The following is a 20,629-nucleotide window of genomic DNA, read 5'->3' as shown; positions in this document are numbered from 1 at the left end:
AATGGCCGTAGGAAGCTGCGCCCAGGCTTTTTTTTTTTGAATTGAAAATGGGCGTGGCCTCACCCACTTATGGAACAAAAACCATATCTCAGGAACTACTCCACCGATTTCAATGAAATTCGGTATGTAATACTTTCTTAACACCCTGATGACATGTACGAAATATGGGTGAAATCGGTTCACAACCACGCCTTATTCCAATATAACGCTATTTAGAATTCCATCTGATGCCTTCTCTGTATAATACATACATTAGGAACCAATGATGATAGCGGAATAAAATTTTACACAAATACGGTATTTGAAAAATATGTAAATGACTGATAATGAAATCTCAATGATCACTTTATCATGCGAGAGTATAAAATGTTCGGTGACACCCGAACTTAGCCCTTCCTTACTTGTTGTTTATCATTTAAGTACCACCGTTATATGCCATATTATGCAAAAGCATCACACTTCACCCGCTACTCTTTGCCGCTTGACTGACTTTTGCGCTCTTATCTCTCGTCGCTTGCGCCTGTAGGCTGAGCTTGTTAATTTTGTGCGTTTGTATGTCAACTTCTATATACTATATATATGTACATGTAGATATGAAAGCGGCTCCGTCGTTTTATCAACATCATCTGCGTGGGGATTAAGTTGAGAGTATACTCCTTTATGCGCTTTGACTTCGCGTTTTGACTGTTGTTGTTTCGTCTTCTGGCAACTTCGCTGGCATAATAACATATTCGCATATGTAATCAGATGCGGTTTCATGCTTGAGTGGCACCAACAATGCATGACACACACGCGGTGGCTCGCAAAAATTCGTGACAGCTGCTTTCGTAACCACCAAAGACACACTTTCCCTGAATTGTGTGTTGCAACTGATTTCCGTCCATGCGTCTTGTCTCTTTGGTTGGGACATTTATGTTCAGTACATTTTGGATGTATGTATAGCAGGAAAAACTTATGTAGAGCATAACTGTAAACGAAATTGTTTTTGTGTAGTGAGCATTCGTGGTTCCTTTATTAAGGCGTTTTTGTTCACCTTTTAAAAATTGTTCGATTTGTAGACCGTTTCGGACAAGAAAAAATTATTTGGTTACATTGTCTTTTTAACACGCCTACAATTATCGTAAAAATATGTATAAAGTCCCAAAACAATGTTTGAAAGCCAGAGTTGTTACTAACACTAATCTAAAATTATTGTATTTGAAGTTTCCTAGTTCACTGTAGGATGTCCGTTGTCAGGAAAGTCATGCCAGTTGGCCCCTGCAGAGCATTAAACTTTTTGATACATTCTGCTGAATATTAGTTGATAAAAGACAATAAAAGAAAGCTCGTTAATAATAAAAGTTCTCTGAGGTGTATGTATTTTTCTACTGGATCTGCATAATTAATAAGTTAAATGGTGGAAAACTAATTTATTCGCTTGGCAAGTTGAAAAGCGAGGCACATGAACACTAGAAGGCAGGCTATCATTGGACCCATTGTTCTCCCGGATAGTAACAAAATTAAGCCTTATCCAGTAACTCAATGAATGTGGTGAAAAAACTTAATTTTTTTCCATCTGCCCCCGAACAGACCAGCCTTTTCGTTTCCTTTTATTCCTATTTGAGCCATTTTATATTGACCGAGTTATCTACTGAGACTATAGTTAATGCCTGCTGGTGGATAGCCTTAGTCATTGCTTAGCTTTCCACTGGAAGGTTTACGGAATTGGTATTTAGGTTAGAAGCTCATTGCACTTTTACCTATCCCCGACATTTCGACACCAAAGAATGCATTACAGTCATTTAGTTTGAAAATACCCGCTGTGTATGGATTACTATAGAAGAAGCCCTCTACTGTTCCAATTTCAGTGTCTGTGAATATGTAGAATTCTCCGTTAAAACCGTCGACAACAGGATCAACAGTTCAATCTTCTCAACTTGGAAATGAAAATGTTGTGTTAATTTCCCCTGAATGATTCATGTTATGTTACCTGGCAAATTATTATGTCAACGACAGTTTATAACGTTATGAAAACTATATCTGTTGTGAAGGGCAATCTGTAGGTTCAGAATTCAAATAAAACAAGAAAAAACGTTAACTTCGGCTGCACTGAAGCTAATATACCCTTCACAGTTGCATTTCTTTTAGTAACTATATGTCCAGTTTGTATGGAGGCTATAGTAATCCGATCCGAACAATTTTTTCGGAGATTATGTTATTACCTTAAACAGTAATCTATGTCCAATTTCGTGAAGATACCACGTCAAATGCGAAAGTTTTCCATACAAGCCCTTGATTCCGATCGTTCGGATTGTATGGCAGCTATATGCCATAGTGAGCCGATATGACCAATTTCTTCCGATATCACTTTATTTCTATAAACGATAACTCATCCCAAATTTCGTGAAGATTTATCGTTATAATGAGGAAGTTTCCCATACAAGCATTTGATTCCAATCATTCAGTTTACATGGCAGCTATATGTAGTTCGCTGCCTGCCTGTTCATCCCTTTAGCACCGATATAAAAAGCGACAAATTATATCAAACTTATACTAGTAGATCAGTGAAGCTTTAGATGTTATTTTGTGTATATTTTTGAATATTTCAAAATTAATTAATTGCCCTCAGAGCCGCTGATGTTAAGTACGATCTACGATAAATATTAAGGCATTTTTCAATGCCTATGGAATTTAGTGTTTTTCAATAAGAGCACTACACAAGTTTTTTTTTTGTAATAAAACGAAAAATGGTTTGGGATAAAAATGAAATTCTTTATTTCTTTGAAATGATGCCATTATGTATGGAACTTGATGTCTTTTGCATGACCACCAGAAGTTCGTTGGTTTTTAAGCATATATCCGCCGATACCGCTCCAATTTCACGTTCAATATTCATCAATCGTCGCTGGCTTGTTGGCATAGACCATAGACTTGACGTAGCCTCACAGAAAATAGTCTAATGGCGTCAAATCGCACGACCGAGGCGACCAACTGACTAGGCCATTTCGTTAGATAGCTCGTTCACCAAGCTTAGTTTTCAATAAATCGATTGAGACATTTGCTGTGTGGCTTGTAGCGCCGTTCTGTTGGAAACACATATTATCCAAGCTCATATCATCCAACTCGGGCCAAAAATGTTCGGTTATCATTTAACGGTAGCGATCGCATTGTGCCAGTCTGGTTCATCACGGAAGAAGTACGACTCAATGACGCCGCTGGCCAATAAACCACATCAAACCGTAATTTTTTCGGTAAGAAATGGTTACTCATGGGATACGGGTGGATGGCTGCCTGACCAATAACACATATTTTGCTTATTGACGAAGCCATTCAGCCAGAAATGAGCCTCATCGCTGAAGATGATTTTTCAATGGAAATTCGGATCATTTTCAAATTGTTGCTCATCCCAAAGCACGAACATACGATGATCCGAGCTTAAGTTCTTGCGTCAATTTGATCTTGTAAGGATGTAGGCCAAGATCTTTTCGCCACATTTGCTTGGCACAACGACGTCACAGAGATGCCTAACGCTTGAGAAGGACGTGTGAAAGGTCGATTTGGGCCTTCCTCAATTGATGCGCTAGCGGCAGCAATATTCTCGATACTACGGGCACTTCTTTGGCATGAGAACAGTTTGTACGGTGCCTGTGGATTCAAATTTGCCCACTAGATACTCATCTGTTGATCTGACGGAACGATTTTGACGACCATAAATTAGTCATAGCGCTCTTAAATTTGAGGCAACTGACTCCGAATTTCGGTGGTTAATTTTAATAATTTCGACTTATTGTTGGAGAGTATATCTCTCGGCCTACTTTTGTAGCCTTCCCATTGGAAAACCCCTTATTATACTGTATACTGGTAGAAACGAAATATTTTATTAGGAATCTTAATCTGAAAATCATACACTGTTAGCCCCATAAATCCTTTCTAGATTACATAAAATGCCATAGCTTAAACCACTTTTACTAGTCACCTAATCTGCACTCTACTTTCACCCAGAATTTTTTCATTTACCAAACACTAAAATTTGAAATCTGCAAGTGAACAGCATACTCAATGTTTAACTTTCTTTGTCAAAGCAAGCTGCGTTGTTTGGCAGTTAAGACTTAAACTTCGAAAGTAATGAATATCGGAAAATTTTAAGCACTTTTTCATTACAATTTCCGTTAAATTTAAAATTTGTCTGCAAAACAACAAAAAAAGGCATTTTTCATTTATGCTCGCCTGGCTTCTTGACACAGGGAAATTTACATTATGAGCCAGCTGAAATAAACAAGCACCTCCTCACACCAATACCGGCTAGTGTTAAGTACCAAATCCCAGTGAGCAAAAGTTACTTTTGGTGTTGTTGATATTTGTTGGCAATTTTTGAAAATAGTATTTGTGTTTACAAAATTTTACATTTGGGGTACTCACAACCCGTCGTAAAGCATCTTAAAATTGTAAAATTATAAATTTTTACACTTGTTTAAAAAAATTGTTGTTGGATTTCATACAAAAATCAGTTTAGACATTTACAATTCTCAATGCTATGTTTTCGAATCGTTATATCTTATAACTTTATGAGACTTGTGAAAACCCTAATTGTGTAAATATTCTGTATTAGAGTATTAACTTCCTTAACTGGAAAATCAGACCGAGCTATTGTGTTTTTTTCATTTAGTAAACAGTCCTTGGTTTCAATTGGAAATAAAAAAAATCGCTATCACTACCTTTCAGCGGATGTAACGGAACATTTTGTACTCCCGCAATTTTCAAACATCAAAGCCAACTCAGAGGCACATTTTCAGCTATTGTCAAAATTTTGTAATACAACAAGAAAATATGTTAACATCAGTTATTGTCAAACAAAACAGTTGTCCATACCAAGGATCATATTTTGCACTTGGGGTCTAATGCTATACTCTACCACTTTTTACATGCTTTCCTTGCATTTCCTCCTTGTTCACACTAAACCCGCACTTCTTTTGCTTACTGTGTTACAGCGCTCAACTCTGTTTACTGTGTTGTTCTGCACGTTGCGTATACGCACTGTCGCACTCATTTTGATTAAGTGGCGCACAGCAACATTTGTCATTATTTTCTTAGCTGTTACAAACGTTGGTCATGCGGCACGTGACAACTGGTGATGCTTGCTCAAATAAATGTTGAGTGTAAGCGGCGCGTAAGGGTCGCCAGCTTTGCTAGGCAAGCAATTGCTTTGTTGAGCACTTATAGTAATAGTCATTGTATGTGTGTTTGTGTTTGTGTTTGTAATGACGCACACACATATCATTTGTGTAAATAGCTGTTGAACGTACTATTTTTTATCACTCATTTAAGTTGTGTACTTGCATGCCTACAAGTTGCTACGGTTTCTCTTATTATGCTGTATGTGTGGGTGTGTGTGCGTTTAAATGCTCCTTTGGGTCTGTTTATGTGGAATTAAAATTTCAATTTGTAGTGCGTGCAGTTGGTTGAACGAAATGTGATAGCCTAAATTGTAATAGAATTCTGATAAATAACGGTAATAAATACGTGATTTATTTTTCACTTTTTTACAGTTCTTAAATATGTAATTTTATTTGCCCGAAGTCATGAACAAGAAAGCTGTTGTTTCTTTGTTTTCATTGCTTGGGAGTCTTTAAATAGCTTTAAAAATGTTTCTGAAAGCATTTGAACGCCTATTGATGCCCTAGTCAAATTGATATATACATATATATAATTTAGTTTAGACTTGGATTCTAAACTCGTTGAGAATGTGTTAACATGTACTTCAATTAATAATATTTTTTTATTTCTAAATCAAATATTTTTTATTTCTTGCATATAACAGAATACTTTCTAAGTACAAGTATCTATTTTAACAAAACATTCAATTCAACGAATTACTTGTATTGTGGTTCGTTAAGGGGGGGTAAGGTTTGTTTCGTCGAAAAAAGACCTTTTTTCGTGAATTTTTTTTAGAAAAAATTATTGCTGCAGGTTTATTTTACTTATTATTATATGAAAGTACAACATATGAAGGATACTTCAAAAAAGTTTTATCGAAAAATAGTGAGGAATAACGGATTTATCGTCGAAAAAAATTTATCGAAAAAAGTTTTGTCCGGTGACCAGCCTAGAGCATCACTGGATCATCTGAAACCAAAAAGTTAAAATGCTTTTTTTAGTTTATTAGTTTATCCTTCAATTGACGTCGAGTTTTTTTTTTTAATTTTTCAATTTTTGGTACCATTTTCAAGCCAAAATGACGATTTTGGACGAAAAAATAGTTCTATTTGTTATTGTAAAATTCTTAGAAATTAAAATTTTTGGAAAAACTCGACGTCATTCGAGAGCTATATATGTATATGTAGAATATTTGTACAAAATTTCAAACGATCGATGCAGTAGTTTTTTGTGTAGGCTGGTCACCGACTTTAAAAATGTCATATTTGGGAAAATCGATTCAAAGTTTTGTACACTCAGCGCAGGTAGTTCGAGGTACCGTTATTCAACCTGCTGTAACTTTGTTAGTTTTTCTCCGAATGACCAAAAACTTTAACACAATATTCTTCAGAGATGTTGATGGTTCAGAAAAAAAATTAAAAAAAAGAAATGAATAAAAAAAGTTTGTCAAACTTAATGGACGAATATTCGATAGCCATAAATAAGCCTAGTAGTAGTAGACTAGTCAAGCATTTGAACCAAATCAATATATTAAAGAAAAACAAGAAAACCGGTTTCATTCAACGGAAAACATTTTGTTACTTCTTTTTAGCCACTTTGTTTGATATACAAGGTCTGTCGTAAAAGAAACAGGACTGTTAAAAAAACATCAAAAAATTAATATTTTTCAAAAGTTATATTTTTTTATTCAAAGCAGTTTCCTTGTGCTTCGATACAGCGTTAAGCCCGGTCAATTAGCATTTCAAATGAGTGCTTAAGGTTATTTTTCGGAAGGCTCTTGAGAATATCGGGCGTCGCCTTTTGGATAGCTGAAATGTCCTGAAACCAGTGTCCTCTCATGGGGAAATAAAGTTTTCCAAATAGGTAAGAATCACAGGGTGCCAGATCAGGTGAGTAGGGTGAGTGATTAATGGTTAATATGGAGTTTTTTGTCAAAAAATCAGTGACAAGCGTCGACCGATATCACGGCTCATTATCGTGCAACAGGCGCCAGAATCCTGTCTCACGGTATTGTGGTCGACCACGACGAATGCTTGACAAAAGACGCTTCAGAACACCAAGGTAAAACACAGCATTACTCGTTTGGCCAGATGGGACGAACTCTCGGTGTACAATACCCTCGGAATCGTAAAAACAATGCAGCATTGCTTTTATTTTTGACTACTGAAGACGACCGACTTCTGATCGTCACAGAGGTCCTCAGGACCTTCTTGGAATCGCTTAAACCACTCATGCACATTACTCCGGGATAGGCACTGATCACCATAAACTTTTTTCATCATTTGAAATGTTTCAGTAAACGTTTTCCCAGGTTTAAAACAAAATTTAATATTTGCTCTTTGTTCAAATGCATTTTACGACCGATGACCAAAAGCTGTTGACACTTTTTCATCGATAACATCGATTGTAGTTATCCAATTGTCTTAAAATGTTTACGAAATGTCAACAAGAGATCAAACTTTTTATTTCATATACCCACCAATAGGTGGCTCTACCAGAAACAGTTATATTTAAAAAGTTCTGCTTCTTCAGATCTTGTAAAATACCTTCAACTTGAACTAAGGTAACATAATAACGGTAAGTTAGTAAGGTTAGTTCGAAGGGCAACAATATCTTCGTCTGTAAGTAGCTGTACTCGTAATAACCTTCATAAATACATCTTTATAGCATAAAAAGGTATAAAAAGATCTATATTCTGATTGGAATCGATTAGTTTGTCTAATAGCTTTATGTTATAGTTGTTCGATCTGAACAATTTCTACGGAAATTGTTAGTTTGCTTTATTAATTTCATGCAGACAAAAGGTTTTTTCTTAAAGGAATTTCAGTTTGACCGGCCAGTTGTATGGCAGTTAAATGCTATAGTAGTTCGACCTTAACAATTGCTTTGGAGAATGTAGAAATCTCTTGAATAACAACCTCTGAGAATATTCTTGAAGATACTTCGTCAATTGAAAAAGTTTTCCAAATAATCACTTGACTCCGACTGTTCAGTTTGCATGGCAGTGATACAATTGTCCAATAATGGCGGTTCTGACAAATGAACAGCTTCTTGGCGAGACAAGGACGAGTGAAAAATTTCAGACCGATATTTGAATTACGACTGAGTGACTAATTTGCACATATACAGACGGAGAGACAGACGGACATGGCTAAATTGATTCGTCACGTTGACCATTTATATTATTTGTGTAATTAATTCCAATCCTTTATACATATATATACTTTATCGGGTCTCTGAGGTTTTCATTTACAGTTGACCATTAATCCTGTCATATGTTTTTTCATTGAAATTGCACGTTTCAAATCATCTCCCAGCTCTCTCTTCGAAGGTAATCATATTACTTTTAAATTTCTCTCAAATTATCAAAAGTTTTATTTTTAATTTGTGGTATGTAGTACACGTATGTACATATATAAGTATATATACTAGCTTTTTACCCGCGGCTTCGCACGCAGTGGAGCCATAAAATACACATGAGTGATAAAGGGTAAGGGTATACAAATAGAAATGAGTCAGTATGATAGCTAAATGTTATTGCTTGGCTGAGATCAACAATTTTTAAAAATTACTACTGACAATGAAGTTTTAACACCTTAAAATATGCCTATTGAAATGCAACAACAAATGTTAAAATAAATAATAACAAAAATAAATAATTATGTATTCCAACAATTTAAAAAAATAAATTAAAATATAAATAAAGTATTAATCTAGGATATTTATGCAGACAATGTTATGAGCTTTCCCGCCGGTTGCTAATATGTAAATTCCGGGCATTAGATACACATGAACAGGCTACATAAAGTTGACCATGAGAGAAGTATGAGTTTTCTAAATACACTCCTGCTACCTGTAATGTTTGTACTTGTGCCTTGTTTATAGTAACAGCAAAGCTAAGCTTGACGGGAAACTGAACCCTTTTAAATTGGAATGGAAGGTCAGTGAGAATAATTGGTATCCGAAGTATTATAACACTATTTCCCTTACCGACACCTGTTAAAATAGTGGCACCAGGTATGTTCTGTCCCAATTTTGTTATCCGAAGCTTTGTTCCATTACATAGCCGAGGAGCATCTAGGTTTCGCATAAGCATTACTGGTACATTTAGTTTCAATTAAAGTTTATGTGACGGTAAACCCAATAGTACAAGAGAATTCAAAAACTCCACAGGCTATGAAGTACTTAGTTTCGTATCTATAATTGTATCCATTGACAAATATTCCTTCATTTCTCTTTGAATCTCATTTAAAATGTCAGTGTTGATCCTACATATTAACAATTAAATCTTGGTGCAAATATTGCTCTTGCACACAACCACTGATCACTACACAAATTTTGTTGCAATTCCGGAAAAATATTAGCAAGGAGATCCACATCACGTTCTACTAAATTACAAAATTCTCTTGACAGTAATATGTAGCCATCAGCGTCAACATCTAAACAACCGTCACCACTTTTCAACAACATTTCTGCGTAAAGTCCTGAATCCATGTCATTATGAAGATGCACTCTCATCTTCGATTTCAGGCGGAGTTTTTCAACTGTCGACCATAAGCTTGATGATTTAATGCACGCTTGAGTTTCATCTGCTGGTGTGCCCCTCTGAATCACTGGGGATCACTGGGTTTGACGGAAATCACTTAGAAATCGCTTTGACTCATCTGTAACATTTAATAATAAAGTTTTCAAAGGCTCTTTTGGTTCACCATGTAATGGAAGTGAAACTTTACCACCGGATCAGCACATTCCAGCAGTTTCATCTTTCCATTTAAAGCATCGCAGTACTGACATTTGTTATTCATTGAGCCAATAACAATCAATGGATGATTATGATATTCAATTGAAGGATCATATTGAAACCCAGTACCCTTAAACACAGCCCAATTATTACGCGGAAAATTTCGGCGGCGCGTGGTCTGCATGCCTGCATTATGAATTCTTCTCGCCTGCGATTGTTCTGGTGTTGCTATCGCTCTTCTAGTTGTCTGCAGTGCAGCTTGTCTTTCTAAACGAACTCGTGCCTGAAGAGGCGTTTCAGCTGCTCTCAAAACTCTTTGTCGCTCTGCTTGTTGTTGTCTTCTCAGCTCTGCGTGAGCCGATGTTTCTTGATTTCATGCAACTTTTGCGACACGGGCCCGCGATGAATTTTTGGATAGATCAGATTTCCGCTTCCGAGGCATTTTCAAAGAAAAGCAGAGTAAGAATTAACATCAGCGAGTAAGATCTAAAATAATAAAGTGACAGCTAACCACAAAAATTACGGATTACCTAAAAAATTTGAATAGTTTTAAACTGCTTGTAATGACAGAACAAAATAACAATAAATACAGAAAAATTAGAAACAGTTGAAACTATATTCAATTGAATTCGATATTGTGGTCACCGCCGGTAATACAGTGGGACGGTATTATAGTATTCAGGGTTGAAACTTCATTACTGTAATGCTAGATGACGTTGAAGTAGCTAAATTTGACGATATTTGACAAACAACTTTTTTATCTTTCATATTTTTTTTAATATAAAGTACTCTATGTTACTTCTAATACCTTCAAAAGTATCTGTACAAAGTATCATGATGATCGGTTAAGTAGTTTTTGTGTGAAAGCGTAACAAACAAATTTACATTCGCATTTATAATATTAGTATGATATTATATATAGAGTATATATATATATTTTTACAATATATTCAGACATTACCACAGATTGCCCTTAAGCAAACGCCATCTCTGATGATTTTAAAACAATTAAAGCCACAACCTGTTTTGCTTGCCACTATTTCACCAATTTCCACCGAAACGGTTCAATTTTATTTTCAAGCGGCACTTCTATATTACAGTTAAGCGCATAACCACAAAATATATGGCGATAATGGCACGTGCAATTATGCAGACCTCTTTAATGGTTAACACTTTCAAGGAGGGCAGCTAAAAATTCGTTAACTATGCACGAGCCCTTCGATCAAGTTATTTTTGGTGGCTGTCTGCCAATTTAAATATTGTCGTAGTTGACCGTAATTAATTTAATGAAGAGCATTAGGTCAAACGTGGTAAATGCCACCTTGGTTAAATTTATGTTAAGAGTAAGTGTGACATGCGGAGCATAATTTTTACTGCTACTAAAGGAGGCATGAAGAATTTAAACATGGTAAGGCAAAGAGCAAAGAGTTCACAACCTCTAGAACTATGTGTTAGTTTCTGCTGGAGCTTACTGTTGCCAAGGGAACAGAAATAATACTGCCGAGTTGAGAGTTTTTGACCGGCTCCCTTCCGGTCACTTAAACAGACTGACATAAGCGCATGTTCATGAATTATGTTAGCATGCCGATGTTGGAAATAAAGGAACATTGAACAAATATTTTTGGTTTCATAATATGAGTAAATGAATCCGCTATAATTGTCACAATTATCTTGGAAATATTTTTATATTATTTATAAGCTACTTAACGAAGAGGCGCTTTGTACAAAATTTTCCAGATGCTTCGCTCTTCATTGTATACAAATATATATGGTGCAAATATTAAAAGTGCAGTATGGATTTTAAAAAGTAGTTCAGCGATAATCATATCCTTTCAAATTACTTTTAAGAGCGAGTGTCGATTTAAGTAATGCAGAATATTTTCTTTTTAAAACTCACGGTGCAGGTAGAATCTCAAGGATGATACAAGGATTGCCATTTAATGCCATTATGGGTCAAAAAACTTCTTTGAAAATCACTTTATTGTTCATTGAAATATTTCCCATTAAGCTCTATAAACTTTAGCATTTGATTGAACCAATTGTCGAAGCAGGTATTTCCAAAACATGCTTGCTGAATGCATAAACCGCCTCTTCTGTCGAAAAAGGTGACTTCTTAATCATTCTGTGCTAAATCGGGGCTATACGATTGATGACTCATCAAATCGATGATTTGAGTGCTCAAAAATGCAGTTGTTTTAATCGTTGAGTTCGAGTGTGTCATCGCCTGTAACATAGACACGTTTCGAAGCCCGTTACGTTTTTTTTTTTCATTTATCATTTCATTTATCTCAACCAATCGACAGGAGCCTCTTTTGAGCATGTGAACAAATTTTATATATATGTATATACATATATATTAATTATAAAGAAAAGTTCATGTAGTACTAAATATATGTAGATCGTAGTCGTCTTAATCTCATGGCAGATTGTATGCCGAACTTGCTTCAAGAGTTTCCGAAATAATAACTGATTTTGGACTAATCCGTGAAATTCGTCTGGGTGTGATCTACGACCTCGATTGAATTTACCATACCATTAAAAGTCATAAATATGTAATATAAGCCCTTAAAATATTTCGCCTGCATTTTCATATAATATTTAATAAATATACTTGTTATCATTACAGGTGATCGAGACACATTTCTAAAACTGAGAATGCGTTCTAAGGCCAAAGGAAACACAAATTAGTCAGCCATTTGTAATATAATCTTTTAAGCAAAACTCAGTTGTGGACATTTTAAAAATTTAGTTTAAGTAATTGTATTTAAATAGGACATTAAGTACAAAATATGAAATTATTAATAATTTATAAAGGTTAGTATTTGAGTAAGCCAACGAAAAAGTAACACAGTTAGCAACCAGCGAAATGCAAAAATTTGTGTAAAAATAAATAGCAGATACATTTTTGCATGAGATAAAGGTTTAACTATAAATATATCTGTGTATATATTTATTGAATGATCTGCTATCTTTTCTGTCCATACTAATATCCATTTACTTCAGCTTTATTACTTTTTCAAATTTTCTTTAAGAAAGATTTGATGAATTTTTGGTTTTCGTAGCACACATTTGGACGTAAAAATAAATAATTTTAATTTTTGGTTCAGCTTTTATTAATTATTTTTATATTTACTATCGAAAGACGTCTGCGCCTAAATTTTTTGATATAAATATATTTCTTCAACGTTATTTGCCATTAAATTCGCACTCTTTGAAATACTGAAAATACAAAAAAAGTTGATTATCTTGCACATTTTTTGTATTTTCTATCAAAAAACTAGTTATAATTTCGCAAATTTATAGTGGCTTCTTCAACGTAAACATATCTAAATTGCCTTAAAGTAGGCTTCGTTTACTTCTATTCGTTCCTCAAGTTCATTATTTTCAATTGTTCCACCTGAAACATCTTAAACTATGCAATATCATTTTCTTAAATAGACACAAAAATGGTGCATTTATTAAATAACTGTATTTCATCGAAATATCAGAAGAGAAAATGTTACAAAATATATACAGACGAGAAATCCAGCAATGCCTAAAATTGTGCTTATTTTACTTTTTCCAATTATATTCTGAATCCATACAAATAACTGTTTTTGTTCACGCTTGAAAGCATGCATACATAACAAGCATGCTTTGTACCTATTATCCAGCGTCATCGACGCCTACAAATTCGCAACAATTGCGTGACACACGTACAATTTGAAGCACCATGTAAATGTATGGAGCAATTATGCTTACACAGGAGTATACAATAACATATAGGTAGAGTTTCGAGCAGTTACAACAATTAAAAGCAAAAAATGTGTGTTTCGACATTATAAAAGCTGCATGCAATTACAATTTCGTCAAGTGTGCTACACTTTGTTTTCAAGTAGCAGCACAATTGCATTGCATACTTTAAGGGTGTGTACGTCCGAACTGTTGGTTAGAAAGGAATAAAAGTTCCTTTTTTTTAATTGTTTGAACATATGTATAACTGTATTACAAAGTTAAAGCAAAATGTCAATTTAAACAGTTGAATTTGCTTTGTAAATAAATGAGTTTTCGATTGCCCGACGGTCTACATTCAGGCGCAATTATAAATGCGTTGCATTGTAGTGCTAACAGTAATCAAGTAATAGTATTAGGGTAGCTTATACATATGTAAATACAAAAATGGCTTTAAATATATAGTTCTGTCACAAAAACATATACAGTTAATATTTATAATATAATCGCTAGTTTGTTAGTTAGAACTTTTCACAACATACATACCGCATTTTATGCACGTGCAGCCTAAAAGTTGCAAAATAGCGTACAACATGAGCCCCAACTTTGGTGGTTTAAAATAAATGCATAAAAAAGACACGATAAACCAGTCCTTAACTCAAAATTTTTAGATACTTTCACAATGCAACACACAACCAAGAAACTGTAACCCCTCAAAAACGCAAACGGAAGATACCCACCACGCTCCGCAAACGCCCCCCACGCAAATGCATTCAATATTAAGCTGCCAAAAAGATACACGTACATATATTTGCATACTTTTAGGCAACGCCAAACTAACAAAATGTGAAGTATGTCTGTTTGCACTTGTAAATAACAAGCGTTAGCTGATTCTAAGTGAAAAAATATCTCAATGAAAATTAGTTATATAACACAACTACATAAGCATGATACTGAGTTAAGCAAATACTCACAAAATCAATGAAAAATATTTTAAATAGCTTTTAGGCACACATGCAAGAGATTCAGCCGAAAAATATTTTTTAAGGGTTTCATATATCGATACATTAGTAATGGAAAAAATGGCTGTTATGCAAATAGAATTCATTGAAAAAATGCAAACAAAATTTGCTATTCAAATGTAGCATACTGCTGCATTACAGCATTCTAGGCGCAAAAATATTTTATAAAAATAATTCTGTTAAATATTTTAGCATTTAGTGTAGTCATTAGCAAACTATTTAAATAATTTCGGTATGCATGTTTCAGCAAAGTATGTAAAATAAATCTGAAATTTGTGGAAATATTTATAATGTTAATAGTACATAAATAACTGTAAATGGAAACTTTATGCAAATGTGTTGCTTGTAGCATTGGAATGCCTAAGGGTAGGCTTTAAACTGTAAATTACACATAAATTTGGTAAAAAGCCTAAAAGTAGGCTATAGAATTTGTAATGCAAATAAATTTTAATAAGCGCTTTTTCAAACTAAAATTTGTTTCTAAAAGGCCTGCGCAAATTATTGCGTCATTATTTTACTCATAACGAAATCGGTGCTGACCGTTTTTACCTTAAAATGACGCTATCATTTTTCAACTTAAAATATAAATATTCTTAATTATTACATTAATTAAAATTAAAGGTTGCTAAGTCTATAGTTTTTTCACCATGATTAACAATTTCATTGCGTTTTAATTATAAGTTGTTGATTCTAAAAACTATTGAGTATCAGAGTTCCATGTGGCAACGAAGACAATAAGCTTTTTTGATTCAAATACATATTTATCGATATTTTAATATATTTTTATCGAATAAATTTCAGCCGAAAGGTTTATTTTTCAACAACTTTTTGCAGCAATTGCATTTATTATATTATATAAATCGGTGCAATGTTAGACAAAATTGTGGAGTTTTACTTACTTTTTTGTAAACATAATTTGTTAATCGAACTTGTTACGTTGTCTATATATAAAAATTGGCTCGCTGAATTGGTGCTCTGAAAATCTAAAATAATAGCACCTAATGTGTTTGGTTTTTGTGTTTTGGAATGCCCAAATGTTTATACTTTTTAGCGATTATTTTTTTTTATTTATCGATAAATCGTTTTTCCATTTATTGTATGTATTTATCAAATTTTTGTACATGTTTATCGATTTTGTATGGATTAGTTTTTATATATAGAGAACACACAATGTGAAACAAAATTTTTGTTGCTTTCGATTTTACTGCTGTTTTAGAGTTATTTAGGCATGTTAAATTCAAATCCGAAGTCAGTTTTCTTCTATCACGTCAAGTTTTTGTGCTACAGCTTATAGTAATGAGACCACTCCCTGCAATGTGCTGCTTAGATCATAAAACGGGGTATGCTCTTCTATAGACAGAAGTTTAATTTTTTTTATTTGGAATAAGTGAATATCGCTGTAGGAGAATAGCAGCAGGCTCATGCTTGTGACGAAAATCGTCTAGACGGTAGTTGGGACATGTATGAACCTGTCGTTGGTGACCTACGGCATCATTCTCTTCTTCCCATACGAGCAAGTTCAGTTTGGCGCGAGATTGTGTGGTGAGACGTTGTTTGTGCTCCTACGTTACGTCCGGTTCTTTTAAACAAGGATTTTTGTTGACATTTATTTCTGAGAACAACTTCTCTTTCCTTTAGATCGAAGGTGTATAAACAGTGCTGATTCGTTTTGCTATATTTGTGGCAGTTTTACTATTCCAAGTCAAAGGAGAAACATTAGTCCGTTTGTCAGGCAAGCCTATTTAGCGTATTTTAAAATGAAAATCGGTGATCAGGATAAAGCTTGGGCCCCTCACAAGGTGTGCAAGCAGTGTGTCGAGAGTTTACGTATGTGCACTAAGGGAACACGTGATAAAATGCCATTTGGTATACCAATGAGTTGGCGAGAGCCCAGAGATCATTCAAGTGACTGTTATTTCTGTATGGTGAAAACGTCAGGTTATAACAAAAAAAATAAATGTAAGATAGAGTATCCTAGTTTACTATCGGCTATACGCCCAGTGCCTCATTCGGCTGAAATCCCAATGCCAGTTTTCGAAGAATTACCCCTATCAGAATGATGATTCAAGTGACTCCAACGATGCAGACTTTGAAATTGAAGACGACTCTGCTCGAAAGGGATTTGATCAGAATGAGTTGAATGATTCGGCACGACATTTGGGACTATCCAAAACAGCTTCAGAGCTGATGGCATTCAGACTGTATGAGAAGAACTTGCTTGAAAAAGGAGCCACTTCACTTTCCAGAGAAAGTGAATTTCTGCCATACTTTCGAAATGACTCAGGATTTGTGTATTGCTGTAACGTACAAGGTTTGATGAATGTGTTGGGAATTCCAACATATAACTCAACTGAATGGAGACTTTTCATAGACAACTCGAAGAGGAGCTTGAAGTGTGTACTAATGCACAATGGAAATGTCTTTGGTGCAGCTCCAATCGGCCATTCTATTTGTTTACAAGAAGCATATGAAGACATAAAGAGAGTAATTGATTTGCTGCAATATGACATGCATATGTGGATCATCTGTGTTGACCATAAAATGGTCTGCTTCCTTCTTGGTCAGCAACGAGGATACACAAAGTATCCTTGTTTTTTGTGTCTGTGGGACAGCAGAGCTCGTGAGAAGCATTGGGTGCAGTCGAATTGGCCGCCAAGATCTGAGCTAAGCCCTGGTGATCCGAACATTCTACATCAACCACTTGTCGACAGGAAGAACATTGTATTCCCACTTGTACGTATAAAGCTTGGGCTCATGAAACAGTTTGTTAAAACTTTGTCCTCTGATGGGGACTGTTTCAAGTATTTAATTTTGGCATTTCCTGGACTGTCTTTTGAAAAGATAAAGGCTGGTGTATTTAATGGTCCACATATTCGGCAACTCGTTAAAGATGAACATTTCATCGAAACAATGACATAACTCCAAAAGAACGCCTGGTTGGCATTCAAATCCATTATCAAAGATTTTCTTGGAAATACTAGAGCAGAGAACTACATTGACATTGTCAACCAACTCTTGCAGAGTTTCAAAAAGCTAGGTTGCAATATGAGCATCAAATTGCATTTTCTACATAGTCATCTCGCCAATTTCCCCACAAACCTTGGTGCAGTCAGTTATGAGCAGGGAGAGCGTTTCCACCAAGACCTGCAAACCATGGAGGCTCGGTATCAGGGAAGATGGGATGATCACATGATGGCTGACTATTGTTGGAGTATCAAGCGAGATTGTCCACAAACTGAACACTCTAGAAAGAGTTATAAGAGAAAATTTTTACCGCAATATTGATGTCCGGGTTTGAGAAAACCATGTTATCCCTTCTACAATGACAATTTCACTTTACAAAAAATATGATTTAATAGCATTTGTTCAAATTAAATTAAAATTTGTGAACAGTATATTCAGTATAATTTTTCATCTTGACTTTGTTTCGTAAGGATATTTTATACGACTATTGGGAGAAAGAGAATATTCTGTAGCTTAATAAGTTGATGTGCTAGACAAAAAACGAGGTTATTTTTGGATTCAGAGGTCAAAAGTGACTCAAAAACAGGTATTAAATCGAAGTCAACAAAAATTGTGTTACCCAGTGTAATTTTTTTATCAGATATTCAAAATTCCATAAATTGTGAATAAATTGATATATCGAAAAAGTTATATACTGAAAAGTTGTCGTTTACCATCTATATGGTACTTTATAACAAATATCAAATTTGCTTGCACCTAAATAACTACAGAGCTCACTCTCGCCTTCATTCGATAATGAAATTTGTTTACTATTGTCAAAGATTTCGATAAAAAATTCGATTATTTCGCGCTGAGTTTAATACTATTTACTAAATTTATCGTTGGCGTATGAGGCTGAGAACTGAACAAATGTTATCGGCTTTAATGAAAGCCCGATAACTTAGAGTTAAAAATTATATTTTATCGTCCTTTTCATGAATTTCTTATAAATATCATGTCGATGAATTAACTACAGAACAATTTTGTTCACCTTAACGACCAGCAATCCTTCACCAACGTTTAAATACTGCAGTTTAAGGGCGATTAATGCGAAATAAGTATGACACTCCTTATTATTTTCTTCCATAGGAAGAGCGCTTATAATAATTTTCGACTTTGGTGATAATATATATTATTTGATCTTGATTACGATGTTTTATTGACCTTTTCATATATTGGTTGCAGATATATCGATAGCAGTATCGATTAACTGGCATACGATTTTCTTTTTAGTACTTACATAAATCATTGCATATCCATAGGCGCACTTAAGTCTTTGTACTTATTTGTACAAACGTTTCCACTAAGCACACTTTAGTTAGTTTTTATACTGTTGCTACAGGGTATAATAGTTTTACATAGGTAAATTTATTCAAAATGATATTTTGAAACAATTATTAATGACGAAGTATATAATTTTGTATATATAGTATGTATTTATGAAATATAAAAAAATTATCCTAGCAAATATATGAGATTTTTGTTTCGAAAACTCGTATATATACAGAGTTACATATATACACTCATGTATGTATATATAAAAAACAAAAACATTTTAGAATTAGTTGACGAAATTTGAAGTGCAAAATTGTAGTGTCAAGAAAAATATTGACTTAAATTTGATGGTTAATTGTAACTCAAACACAGATCATATGTAGTATATACCTATACATATGTATGTATACGTATTCATATAGAATTATAGCATATGAATGTGCTTTCCATGTAAATGAGCTAATTTGAGTATTAAATAAGCGTTAGGTATTATAGCGTTTAATAGATATGTAACTTCTGTTGTTATGCGTATGTATTTGTGTGTAAGTGTTTAAAACTGTAACTAAGTCTGAGTGTTTGCATTACGTTTGGTTTTCAGATAAACATGCCTCCGAGACATATGAAATTTGATAAAAAAAATAAATACATATATAAATATAATTAAGAAATATATACATATAAACTTACATATATACGTATTGTTGGTAAAGTGTTTGTTATGAGAATGTAAAAATTATTGTAAACGTGAGTTTTGAAAACAATAAAACGAAATTCAAAGGTCAATAAAATTTAAGCCCAGAAAAACTTGTAAGAAATTAATTATATAACATAAGTAAATAAATGTTGGATGACAAACATGGACTTTTGACAATTATTTATTGTTGTTTTCGAGTGTCAAGTAAGTCAAGAATTTAGCTTTAATATAAAGTTGAGGGTTTGTAATTATATTTTAAAAATGATTTCGAGCAAGTGCACGCCGCGGCTGAGTCGAAAAATTTTCAGTCGAGAGGTCCACTTTCCATTCTCTTTTTTCAGCAACTGGGGTCCTGACAGAAATTAGGAACGGAATACTCAATCGTCTCCGGCTTTTCTACGCACAGGAAAACGACACGAGATAATGCGCTCAACAAAAGCTTACTTCAATAAATGGATTGTTTCGTTGGCGTGCAGCGCCGTCTTGTTGAAATCAAAGGTTGTCCCCATGAACATCCCCTAATACAGACACGAAAATGTCGCTAATCATGTCTCTATAACGTTCCTTAATGGCTTTAACATTATGGCTGGCTTCATGGTTGAAGAAATAGGGACCAATGCTTTTTACTTCCCATAAAAGGCATCAATCGGTGACCTTTTGAGGACAATGGCTTGTTGATTATAATCAGTCGAAATGGGACAATTTTGTTTATTTATTACGCAGACAAAATTGTCTAGTGAAAATCGAAATCAGCGGCCATCTAGTTTGGGTGAAATATCTCCTGTCATTAAACAAACAGTCACCACATTCGCGACATGGCTCACACGTCACTGTTGACAATTATAACATTCGTCTTCGAACCAATATCAACGCCACAAGGCAATTGGAAATAAAGTTCTCTATGGACGAACAAAAATCAAACTCTACAAGTCCCTCATCATTCCGTGTGCTATATGATACAGAGGCATACACAATAATTTACTCCTTTGCGCATTGGCAACGGCGAATACCGATGGAACGATGAGCTGTACGAGATATGCGGTGACAATG

General features: G+C 34.4%; 1 protein-coding gene across 1 annotated transcript in view; it reads left to right on the top strand.

Annotated features, from left to right (window-relative positions):
- Positions 1-12,927, top strand: part of LOC120777940 (prolactin-releasing peptide receptor) — a 123,179-nt gene extending 110,252 nt beyond the window's left edge. The window contains exon 3 of the mRNA XM_040109541.1: positions 12,501-12,927. The gene's annotated coding sequence lies outside the window, so the exon portion shown is untranslated. The remainder of the gene's footprint in view (positions 1-12,500) is intronic.
- Positions 12,928-20,629: the final 7,702 nt, after the last annotated feature.

Source organism: Bactrocera tryoni, chromosome 5 (assembly GCF_016617805.1).
Source record: "Bactrocera tryoni isolate S06 chromosome 5, CSIRO_BtryS06_freeze2, whole genome shotgun sequence".
Lineage (NCBI taxonomy): Eukaryota > Metazoa > Arthropoda > Insecta > Diptera > Tephritidae > Bactrocera > Bactrocera tryoni.
This window is presented reverse-complemented; position numbering and strand designations above follow the sequence as displayed.